We start from the raw sequence: 12,054 nt of genomic DNA, 5'->3' as shown, positions 1-12,054 counted from the left end.
GCAAATTTACTTCATAAGTCACGTTTAAACAAAACTTTTGCTAAGTTCAGCCTGATATAGATAAGCTGTCTAAATGATATTATTGAAAAGTGTGAAAAAGGTTACATTTTTATGAAAACCATGCTACAGGGCGCACTTGTATTTAAGCCAAAGACCTCTTGATCTGCAGTCAAATGCTCTGCCACTGAGCTATACCCCCTACATATTAATAAAAGAAATAATGTTTTTTTGTTTTTGATACATAAAATTTGAAGATTTTTAGAAACTTTTACATTGTGGTGCACTTCCTTTACTCTGATGTGCTTAAGTCTTTCCAAAAAAGACTTTGATGATTGCATAAAGCACACAAAATACTCAAGAATTTTTATTACACAGAATGACTCTTTGTTTTACAGAGTCCGATGTATTAAATGAAACGATTTACATAATTTTTTTAATCACTATTTAAAAGAAAGAATTTTCCATTTTATTCCTTAATTTTCTTATTTAAACTTTATAGAAAGAAAGCAAATTTACTTCATAAGTCACGTTTAAACAAAACTTGTGCTAAGTTCAGCCTGATATGGATAAGCTGTCTAAATGATATTATTGAAAGGTGTGAAAATTGTCACATTTTTATGAAAACCATACTACCGGGGGCACTCGGATTTGAACCAAGGACCTCTTGATCTGCAGTCAAATGCTCTGCCACTGAGCTTTACCCCCTACATAATATTAAAAGAAATAATGTTTTTTTGTTTTTGATACATAAAATTTAAAGATTTTTAGAAACTTTTACATTGTGGTGCACTTCCTTTACTCTGATGTGCTTTAGTCTTTCCAAAAAAAAGACTTTGATGATTGCATAAATCCCACAAAATACTCAAGAATTTTTATTACACAGAATGACTCTTTGTTTTAGAGAGTCCGATGTATTAAATGAAACGATTTACATAATTTTTTTAATCACTATTTAAAAGAAAGAATTTTCCATTTTATTCCTTAATTTTCTTATTTATACTTTATAGAAAGAAAGCAAATTTACTTCATAAGTCACATTTAAATAAAACTTGTGCTTAGTTCAGCCTGAAATGGATAAGCTGTTTAAATAATATTATTGAAAGGTGTGAAAATTGTTACATTTTTATGAAAACCATACTACAGGGGGCACTCGGATTTGAACCAAGGACCTCTTGATCTACAGTCAAATGCTCTGCCACTGAGTTATACCCCCTACATATTAATAAAAGAAATAATGTTTTTTTGTTTTTGATACATAAAATTTAAAGATTTTTAGAAACTTTTACATTGTGGTGCACTTCCTTTACTCTGATGTGCTTTAGTCTTTCCAAAAAAAAGACTTTGATGATTGCATAAATCACACAAAATACTCAAGAATTTTTATTACACAGAATGACTCTTTGTTTTAGAGAGTCCGATGTATTAAATGAAACGATTTACATTATTTTTTTAATCACTATTTAAAAGAAAGAATTTTCCATTTTATTCCTTAATTTTCTTATTTAAACGTTATAGAAAGAAAGCAAATTTACTTCATAAGTCACGTTTAAACAAAACTTGTGCTAAGTTCAGCCTGATATGGATAAGCTGTCTAAATGATATTATTGAAAGGTGTGAAAAAGGTTACATTTTTATGAAAACAATACTACAGGGGGAACTTGGATTTGAGCCAAGGACCTCTTGATCTGCAGTCAAATGCTCTGCCACTGAGCTATACCCCCTACATATTAATAAAAGAAATAATGTTTTTTTGTTTTTGATACATAAAATTTAAAGATTTTTAGAAACTTTTACATTGTGGTGCACTTCCTTTACTCTGATGTGCTTTAGTCTTTCCAAAAAAAAGACTTTGATGATTGCATAAATCAAACAAAATACTCAAGAATTTTTATTACACAGAATGACTCTTTGTTTTAGAGAGTCCGATGTATTAAATGAAACGATTTACATAATTTTTTAATCACTATTTAAAAGAAAGAATTTTTTATTTTATTCCTTAATTTTCTTATTTAAACTTTATAGAAAGAAAGCAAATTTACTTCATAAGTCACGTTTAAACAAAACTTGTGCTAAGTTCTGCCTGATATGGATAAGCTGTCTAAATGATATTATTGAAAGGTGTGAAATAGGTTACATTTTTATGAAAACCATACTACAGGGGGCACTCGGATTTGAGCCAAGGACCTCTTGATCTGCAGTCAAATGCTCTGCCACTGAGCTATACCCACTACATATTAATAAAAGAAGTAATGCTTTTTTGTTTTTGATACATAAAATTTGAAGATTTTTAGAAACTTTTACATTGTGGTGCACTTCCTTTACTCTTATGTGCTTTAGTCTTTCCAAAAAAGGCTTTGATGATTGCATAAAGCACACAAAATACTCAAGAATTTTTATTACACAGAATGACTCTTTGTTTTAGAGAGTCCGATGTATTAAATGAAACGATTTACATAATTTTTTTAATCACTATTTAAAAGAAAGAATTTTCCATTTTATTCCTTAATTTTCTTATTTAAACTTTATAGAAAGAAAGCAAATTTACTTCATAAGTCACGTTTAAATAAAACTTGTGCTAAGTTCAGCCTGATATGGATAAGCTGTCTAAATGATATTATTGAAAGGTGTGAAAATTGTTACATTTTTATGAAAACCATACTACAGGGGGCACTCGGATTTGAACCAAAGACTCTTGATCTGCAGTCAAATGCTCTGCCACTGAGCTATACCCCATACATATTAATAAAAGAAATAATGTTTTTTTGTTTTTGATACATAAAAATTAAAGATTTTTAGAAACTTTTACATTGTGGTGCACTTCCTTTACTCTGATGTGCTTTAGTCTTTCCAAAAAAAAGACTTTGATGATTGCATAAATCACACAAAATACTCAAGAATTTTTATTACACAGAATGACTCTTTGTTTTAGAGAGTCCGATGTATTAAATGAAACGATTTACATAATTTTTTTAATCACTATTTAAAAGAAAGAATTTTCCATTTTATTCCTTAATTTTCTTATTTAAACTTTATAGAAAGAAAGCAAATTTACTTCATAAGTCACGTTTAAACAAAACTTGTGCTAAGTTCAGCCTGATATGGATAAGCTGTCTAAATGATATTATTGAAAGGTGTGAAAATTGTTACATTTTTATGAAAACCATACTACAGGGGGCACTCGGATTTGAACCAAGGACCTCTTGATCTGCAGTCAAATGCTCTGCCACTGAGCTATACCCCCTACATATTAATAAAAGAAATAATGTTTTTTTGTTTTTGATACATAAAATTTAAAGATTTTTAGAAACTTTTACATTGTGGTGCACTTCCTTTAGTCTGATGTGCTTTAGTCTTTCCAAAAAAGACTTTGATGATTGCATAAATCACACAAAATTTTCAAGAATTTTTATTACACAGAATGACTCTTTGTTTTAGAGAGTCCGATGTATTAAATGAAACCATTTACATAATTTTTTTAATCACTATTTAAAAGAAAGAATTTTCCATTTTATTCCTTAATTTTCTTATTTAAACGTTATAGAAAGAAAGCAAATTTACTTCATAAGTCACGTTTAAACAAAACTTGTGCTAAGTTCAGCCTGATATGGATAAGCTGTCTAAATGATAATATTGAAAGGTGTGAAAAAGGTTACATTTTTATGAAAACCATACTACAGGGGGATCTTGGATTTGAGCCAAGGACCTCTTGATCTGCAGTCAAATGCTCTGCCACTGAGCTATACCCCCTACATATTAATAAAAGAAATAATGTTTTTTTGTTTTTGATACATAAAATTTAAAGATTTTTAGAAACTTTTACATTGTGGTGCACTTCCTTTACTCTGATGTGCTTTAGTCTTTCCAAAAAAAAGACTTTGATGATTGCATAAATCAAACAAAATACTCAAGAATTTTTATTACACAGAATGACTCTTTGTTTTAGAGAGTCCGATGTATTAAATGAAACGATTTACATAATTTTTTTAATCACTATTTCAAAGAAAGAATTTTCCATTTTATTCCTTAATTTTCTTATTTAAACTTTATAGAAAGAAAGCAAATTTACTTCATAAGTCACGTTTAAACAAAACTTGTGCTAAGTTCAGCCTGATATGGATAAGCTGTCTAAATGATATTATTGAAAGGTGTGAAAAAGGTTACATTTTTATGAAAACCATACTACAGGGGGCACTCGGATTTGAGCCAAGGACCTCTTGATCTGCAGTCAAATGCTCTGCCACTGAGCTATACCCACTACATATTAATAAAAGAAGTAATGCTTTTTTGTTTTTGATACATAAAATTTGAAGATTTTTAGAAACTTTTACATTGTGGTGCACTTCCTTTACTCTGATGTGCTTTAGTCTTTCCAAAAAAGGCTTTGATGATTGCATAAAGCACACAAAATACTCAAGAATTTTTATTACACAGAATGACTCTTTGTTTTAGAGAGTCCGATGTATTAAATGAAACGATTTACATAATTTTTTTAATCACTATTTAAAAGAAAGAATTTTCCATTTTATTCCTTAATTTTCTTATTTAAACTTTATAGAAAGAAAGCAAATTTACTTCATAAGTCACGTTTAAACAAAACTTGTGCTAAGTTCAGCCTGATATGGATAAGCTGTCTAAATGATATTATTGAAAGGTGTGAAAATTGTTACATTTTTATGAAAACCATACTACAGGGGGCACTCGGATTTGAGCCAAGGACCTCTTGATCTGCAGTCAAATGCTCAGCCACTGAGCTATACCCCCTACATATTAATTAAAGAGATAATGTTTTTTGTTTTTGATACATAAAATTTAAAGATTTTTAGAAACTTTTACATTGTGGTGCACTTCCTTTACTCTGTTGTGCTTTAGTCTTTCCAAAAAAAAGACTTTGATGATTGCATAAATCACACAAAATACTCAAGAATTTTTATTACACAGAATGACTCTTTGTTTTAGAGAGTCCGATGTATTAAATGAAATGATTTACATAATTTTTTTAATCACTATTTAAAAGAAAGAATTTTCCATTTTATTACTTAATTTTCTTATTTAAACTTTATAGAAAGAAAGCAAATTTACTTCATAAGTCACGTTTAAATAAAACTTGTGCTAAGTTCAGCCTGATATGGATAAGCTGTCAAAATGATATTATTAAAAGGTGTGAAAATTGTTACATTTTTATGAAAACCATACTACAGGGGGCACTCGGATTTGAACCAAGGACCTCTTGATCTGCAGTCAAATGCTCTGCCACTGAGCTATACCCCCTACATATTAATAAAATAAATAATGTTTTTTTGTTTTTGATACATAAAATTTAAAGATTTTTAAAAACTTTTACATTGTGGTGCACTTCCTTTACTCTGATGTGCTTTAGTCTTTCAAAAAAGGCTTTGATGATTGCATAAAGCACACAAAATACTCAAGAATTTTTATTACACAGAATGACTCTTTGTTTTAGAGAGTCCGATGTATTAAATGAAACGATTTACATAATTTTTTTAATCACTATTTAAAAGAAAGAATTTTCCATTTTATTCCTTAATTTTCTTATTTAAACTTTATAGAAAGAAAGAAAATTTACTTCATAAGTCACGTTTAAATAAAACTTGTGCTAAGTTCAGCCTGATATGGATAAGCTGTCTAAATGATATTATTGAAAGGTGTGAAAATTGTTACATTTTTATGAAAACCATACTACAGGGGGCACTCGGCTTTGAACCGAAGACTCTTGATCTGCAGTCAAATGCTCTGCCACTGAGCTATACCCCCTACATATTAATAAAAGAAATAATGTTTTTCTGTTTTTGATACATAAAAATTAAAGATTTTTAGAAACTTTTACATTGTGGTGCACTTCCTTTACTCTGATGTGCTTTAGTCTTTCCAAAAAAAAGACTTTGAGGATTGCATAAATCAAACAAAATACTCAAGAATTTTTATTACACAGAATGACTCTTTGTTTTAGAGAGTCCGATGTATTAAATGAAACGATTTACATAATTTTTTTAATCACTATTTCAAAGAAAGAATTTTCCATTTTATTCCTTAATTTTCTTATTTAAACTTTATAGAAAGAAAGCAAATTTACTTCATAAGTCACGTTTAAACAAAACTTGTGCTAAGTTCAGCCTGATATGGATAAGCTGTCTAAATGATATTATTGAAAGGCGTGAAAAAGGTTACATTTTTATGAAAACCATACTACAGGGGGCACTCGGATTTGAGCCAAGGACCTCTTGATCTGCAGTCAAATGCTCTGCCACTGAGCTATACCCACTACATATTAATAAAAGAAGTAATGCTTTTTTGTTTTTGATACATAAAATTTGAAGATTTTTAGAAACTTTTACATTGTGGTGCACTTCCTTTACTCTGATGTGCTTTAGTCTTTCCAAAAAAGGCTTTGATGATTGCATAAAGCACACAAAATACTCAAGAATTTTTATTACACAGAATGACTCTTTGTTTTAGAGAGTCCGATGTATTAAATGAAACGATTTACATAATTTTTTTAATCACTATTTAAAAGAAAGAATTTTCCATTTTATTCCTTAATTTTCTTATTTAAACTTTATAGAAAGAAAGCAAATTTACTTCATAAGTCACGTTTAAACAAAACTTGTGCTAAGTTCAGCCTGATATGGATAAGCTGTCTAAATGATATTATTGAAAGGTGTGAAAATTGTTACATTTTTATGAAAACCATACTACAGGGGGCACTCGGATTTGAGCCAAGGACCTCTTGATCTGCAGTCAAATGCTCAGCCACTGAGCTATACCCCCTACATATTAATCAAAGAGATAATGTTTTTTGTTTTTGATACATAAAATTTAAAGATTTTTAGAAACTTTTACATTGTGGTGCACTTCCTTTACTCTGTTGTGCTTTAGTCTTTCCAAAAAAAAGACTTTGATGATTGCATAAATCACACAAAATACTCAAGAATTTTTATTACACAGAATGACTCTTTGTTTTAGAGAGTCCGATGTATTAAATGAAACGATTTACATAATTTTTTTAATCACTATTTAAAAGAAAGAATTTTCCATTTTATTCCTTAATTTTCTTATTTAAACTTTATAGAAAGAAAGCAAATTTACTTCATAAGTCACGTTTAAACAAAACTTGTGCTAAGTTCAGCCTGATATGGATAAGCTGTCTAAATGATATTATTGAAAGGTGTGAAAATTGTTACATTTTTATGAAAACCATACTACAGGGGGCACTCGGATTTGAGCCAAGGACCTCTTGATCTGCAGTCAAATGCTCAGCCACTGAGCTATACCCCCTACATATTAATCAAAGAGATAATGTTTTTTGTTTTTGATACATAAAATTTAAAGATTTTTAGAAACTTTTACATTGTGGTGCACTTCCTTTACTCTGTTGTGCTTTAGTCTTTCCAAAAAAAAGACTTTGATGATTGCATAAATCACACAAAATACTCAAGAATTTTTATTACACAGAATGACTCTTTGTTTTAGAGAGTCAGATGTATTAAATGAAACGATTTACATAATTTTTTTAATCACTATTTAAAAGAAAGAATTTTCCATTTTATTACTTAATTTTCTTATTTAAACTTTATAGAAAGAAAGCAAATTTACTTCATAAGTCACGTTTAAATAAAACTTGTGCTAAGTTCAGCCTGATATGGATAAGCTGTCAAAATGATATTATTAAAAGGTGTGAAAATTGTTACATTTTTATGAAAACCATACTACAGGGGGCACTCGGATTTGAACCAAGGACCTCTTGATCTGCAGTCAAATGCTCTGCCACTTAGCTATACCCCCTACATATTAATAAAATAAATAATGTTTTTTTGTTTTTGATACATAAAATTTAAAGATTTTTAAAAACTTTTACATTGTGGTGCACTTCCTTTACTCTGATGTGCTTTAGTCTTTCAAAAAAGGCTTTGATGATTGCATAAAGCACACAAAATACTCAAGAATTTTTATTACACAGAATGACTCTTTGTTTTAGAGAGTCCGATGTATTAAATGAAACGATTTACATAATTTTTTTAATCACTATTTAAAAGAAAGAATTTTCCATTTTATTCCTTAATAGTCTTATTTAAACTTTATAGAAAGAAAGCAAATTTACTTCATAAGTCACGTTTAAACAAAACTTGTGCTAAGTTCAGCCTGATATGGATAAGCTGTCTAAATGATATTATTGAAAGGTGTGAAAATTGTTACATTTTTATGAAAACCATACTACAGGGGGCACTCGGATTTGAGCCAAGGACCTCTTGATCTGCAGTCAAATGCTCTGCCACTGAGCTATACCCCCTACATATTAATAAAAGAAATAATGTTTTTTTGTTTTTGATACATAAAATTTGAAGATTTTTAGAAACTTTTACATTGTGGTGCACTTCCTTTACTCTGATGTGCTTTAGTCTTTCCAAAAAAGGCTTTGATGATTGCATAAAGCACACAAAATTCTCAAGAATTTTTATTACACAGAATGACTCTTTGTTTTAGAGAGTCCGATGTATTAAATTAAACGATTTACATAATTTTTTTAATCACTATTTAAAAGAAAGAATTTTCCATTTTATTCCTTAATAGTCTTATTTAAACTTTATAGAAAGAAAGCAAATTTACTTCATAAGTCACGTTTAAACAAAACTTGTGCTAAGTTCAGCCTGATATGGATAAGCTGTCTAAATGATATTATTGAAAGGTGTGAAAAAGGTTACATTTTTATGAAAACCATACTACCGGGGGCACTTGGATTTGAGCCAAGGACCTCTTGATCTGCAGTTAAATGCTCTGCCACTGAGCTATACCCCCTACATATTAATAAAAGAAATAATGTTTTTTGTTTTTGATACAAAAAATTTAAAGATTTTTAGAAACTTTTGCATTGTGGTGCACTTCCTTTACTCTGATGGGCTTTAGTCTTTCCAAAAAAAAAGACTTTGATGATTGCATAAAGCACACAAAATACTCAAGAATTTTTATTACACAGAATGACTCTTTGTTTTAGAGAGTCCGATGTATTAAATGAAACGATTTACATAATTTTTTAATCACTATTTAAAAGAAATAATTTTCCATTTTATTCTTTAATTTTCTTATTTAAACTTTATAGAAAGAAAGCAAATTTACTTCATAAGTCATGTTTAAATAAAACTTGTGCTAAGTTCAGCATGATATGGCTAAGCTGTCTAAATGATATTATTGAAAGGTGTGACAATTGTTACATTTTTATGAAAACCATACGACAGGGGGAACTCGGATTTGAACCAAGGACCTCTTGATCTGCAGTCAAATGCTCTTCCACTGAGCTATACCCCCTACATATTAATAAAAGAAATAATGTTTTTTTGTTTTTGATACATAAAATTTAAACATTTTTAGAAACTTTTACATTGTGGTGCACTTCCTTTACTCTGATGTGCTTTAGTCTTTCCAAAAAAAAGACTTTGATGATTGCATAAATCACACAAAATGCTCAAGAATTTTTATTACACAGAATGACTCTTTGTTTTAGAGAGTCCGATGTATTAAATGAAACGATTTACATAATTTTTTTAATCACTATTTAAAAGAAAGAATTTTCCATTTTATTTCTTAATTTTCTTATTTAAACTTTATAGAAAGAAAGCAAATTTACTTCATAAGTCACGTTTAAACAAAACTTGTGCTAAGTTCAGCCTGATATGGATAAGCTGTCTAAATGATATTATTGAAAGGTGTGAAAATTGTTACATTTTTATGAAAACCATACTACAGGGGGCACTCGGATTTGAGTCAAGGACCTCTTGATCTGCAGTCAAATGCTCTGCCACTGAGCTATACCCCCTACATATTAATAAAATAAATAATGTTTTTTGTTTTTGATACATAAAATTTGAAGATTTTTAGAAACTTTTACATTGTGGTGCACTTCCTTTACTCTGATGTGCTTTAGTCTTTCAAAAAAAAAGACTTTGATGATTGCATAAATCACACAAAATACTCAAGAATTTTTATTACACAGAATGACTCTTTGTTTTTGAGAGTCTGATGTATTAAATGAAACGATTTACATAATTTTTTTAATCACTATTTAAAAGAAAGAATTTTCCATTTTCTTCCTTAATTTTCTTATTTAAACTTTATAGAAAGAAAGCAAATTTACTTCATAAGTCACGTTTAAACAAAACTTGTGCTAAGTTCAGCCTGATATGGATAAGCTGTCTAAATGATATTATTGAAAGGTGTGAAAAAGGTTACATTTTTATGAAAACCATACTACAGGGGGCACTCGGATTTGAGCCAAGGACCTCTTGATCTGCAGTCAAATGCTCTGCCACTGAGCTATACCCCCTACATATTAATAAAAGAAATAATGTTTTTTTGTTTTTGATACATAAAATTTGAAGATTTTTAGAAACTTTTACATTGTGGTGCACTTCCTTTACTCTGATGTGCTTTAGTCTTTCCAAAAAAGGCTTTGATGATTGCATAAAGCACACAAAATACTCAAGAATTTTTATTACACAGAATGACTCTTTGTTTTAGAGAGTCCGAAGTATTAAATGAAACGATTTACATAATTTTTTTAATCACTATTTAAAAGAAAGAATTTTCCATTTTATTCCTTAATTTTCTTATTTAAACTTTATAGAAAGAAAGCAAATTTACTTCATAAGTCACGTTTAAACAAAACTTGTGCTAAGTTCAGCCTGATATGGATAAGCTGTCTAAATGATATTATTGAAAGGTGTAAAAAAGGTTGCATTTTTATGAAAACCATACTACAGGGGGCACTTGGATTTGAGCCAAGGACCTCTTGATCTGCAGTCAAATGCTCTGCCACTGAGCTATACCCCCTACATATTAATAAAAGAAATAATGTTTTTTTGTTTTTGATACATAAAATTTGAAGATTTTTAGAAACTTTTACATTGTGGTGCACTTCCTTTACTCTGATGTGCTTTAGTCTTTCCAAAAAAAAGACTTTGATTATTGCATAAATCACACAAAATACTCAAGAATTTTTATTACACAGAATGACTCTTTGTTTTAGAGAGTCCGATGTATTAAATTAAACGATTTACATAATTTTTTTAATCACTATTTAAAGGAAAGAATTTTCCATTTTATTCCTTATTTTCTTATATAAACTTTATAGAAAGAAAGCAAATTTACTTCATAAGTCACGTTTAAACAAAACTTTTGCTAAGTTCAGCCTGATATGGATAAGCTGTCTAAATGATATTATTGAAAGGTGTGAAAAAGGTTACATTTTTATGAAAACCATACTACTGGGGGCACTTGGATTTGAGCCAAGGACCTCTTGATCTGCAGTTAAATGCTCTGCCACTGAGCTATACCCCCTACATATTAATAAAAGAAATAATGTTTTTTTGTTTTTGATACAAAAAATTTAAAGATTTTTAGAAACTTTTGCATTGTGGTGCACTTCCTTTACTCTGATGTGCTTTAGTCTTTCCAAAAAAAAGACTATGATGATTGCATAAAGCACACAAAATACTCAAGAATTTTTATTACACAGAATGACTCTTTGTTTTAGAGAGTCCGATGTATTAAATGAAACGATTTACATAATTTTTTAATCACTATTTAAAAGAAATAATTTTCCATTTTATTCTTTAATTTTCTTATTTAAACTTTATAGAAAGAAAGCAAATTTACTTCATAAGTCACGTATAAATAAATCTTGTGCTAAGTTCAGCCTGATATGGCTAAGCTGTCTAAATGATATTATTGAAAGGTGTGAAAAAGGTTACATTTTTATGAAAACCATACGACAGGGGGAACTCGGATTTGAACCAAGGACCTCTTGATCTGCAGTCAAATGCTCTCCACTGAGCTATACCCCCTACATATTAATAAAAGAAATAATGTTTTTTTGTTTTTGATACATAAAATTTAAACATTTTTAGAAACTTTTACATTGTGGTGCACTTCCTTTACTCTGATGTGCTTTAGTCTTTCCAAAAAAAAGACTTTGATGATTGCATAAATCACACAAAATGCTCAAGAATTTTTATTACACAGAATGACTCTTTGTTTTAGAGAGTC

At 29.2% G+C, this 12,054-nt stretch overlaps 3 non-coding genes across 3 annotated transcripts; all 3 read right to left on the bottom strand.

Moving 5' to 3' along the window:
• Nucleotides 1–3,169: 3,169 nt before the first annotated feature.
• Nucleotides 3,170–3,241, bottom strand: TRNAC-GCA (transfer RNA cysteine (anticodon GCA)). Its single transcript has one exon. It is a non-coding gene; the product is annotated as a tRNA-Cys (tRNA).
• A 1,955-nt stretch (nucleotides 3,242–5,196) lies between these two features.
• Nucleotides 5,197–5,268, bottom strand: TRNAC-GCA (transfer RNA cysteine (anticodon GCA)). The gene has a single exon. It is a non-coding gene; the product is annotated as a tRNA-Cys (tRNA).
• A 3,978-nt stretch (nucleotides 5,269–9,246) lies between these two features.
• On the bottom strand, nucleotides 9,247–9,318 carry TRNAC-GCA (transfer RNA cysteine (anticodon GCA)). Its single transcript has one exon. It is a non-coding gene; the product is annotated as a tRNA-Cys (tRNA).
• Nucleotides 9,319–12,054: the final 2,736 nt, after the last annotated feature.

Source organism: Anomaloglossus baeobatrachus, chromosome 1 (genome assembly GCF_048569485.1).
Source record: "Anomaloglossus baeobatrachus isolate aAnoBae1 chromosome 1, aAnoBae1.hap1, whole genome shotgun sequence".
Classification (NCBI taxonomy): Eukaryota; Metazoa; Chordata; class Amphibia; order Anura; family Aromobatidae; genus Anomaloglossus; species Anomaloglossus baeobatrachus.
Note: the sequence above shows the minus strand (reverse complement) of the source record. Positions and strands in the feature narration are given on the sequence as shown.